The sequence below is a fragment of the Carlito syrichta genome, unplaced genomic scaffold (genome assembly GCF_000164805.1).
Source record: "Carlito syrichta isolate Samal-C Ts95f unplaced genomic scaffold, Tarsius_syrichta-2.0.1 Scaffold309879, whole genome shotgun sequence".
NCBI lineage: Eukaryota > Metazoa > Chordata > Mammalia > Primates > Tarsiidae > Carlito > Carlito syrichta.
Window position 1 is genome coordinate 175,883 of NW_007253975.1, and position 782 is coordinate 176,664.

The window sequence follows — 782 nt, forward strand, 5'->3', positions numbered from 1 at the left end:
TGGGGCGGTGGCTGTGGTGGTCGCGGCAACAGTGGCAGCAGCACCATTTGCTCCGCAGTGACTGTCCAGTCCGTCGTGATGCCCCAGCGGTGGCAACGGCCGAGCTCCGTATGAAGACCAGGCTGCATTGCTGGGGTCCACAGCCCCCCGGGGCGAGAGTCACAGACCCACTGCAGATCTCCTTTGCAGAGGGCTTCACAGACCGCGTTGCCCCGTCTCCATCTTGCCTCTTCTCCTGACGTAAGATCTTAAACACCTTTCCCCTTGAATCGAGGAGATATGTGCTTCTTTATCCTCCTTACATCCTGGAATGCACATGTGATGTCTGGTTCTCTAACAGTTATTTCAACTGGGGAAGAGACAATTCTGCATCTCCAGAAGGGATCTCCTTGACCATATCTAAGTGATGATTTAAACTGCCCTTCACAGCAGTCCAGGGGCAACTGACCATAACTTTGCACAAATTTACCAACCTGAGAAGAGAGCTAGAAATCAGAGCTGAAAGGACAATGGACGTAAATGAAAAGCCTCAGAGTGTGCTTGATTGGTTCTGTTAGTTTACTGACTGATTCTGTTCCTATTGTTTTGTTCCTTTTTTTTCTTTCTTTTTTTTTCTTCTTTCTTTTCTTCTCCATGCTCCTCTCCATAAGCTATATCTTTGTATAGAGGAATAGCACACCAATAAGCAGGTTGGTTAGCTTGTATGTTAACATCATTGTATGTTTTAGTTTTTTTTTTGTATGGGAGTTGGTTAGTCTGTAGTCATGGTCTATTGTTTTTAT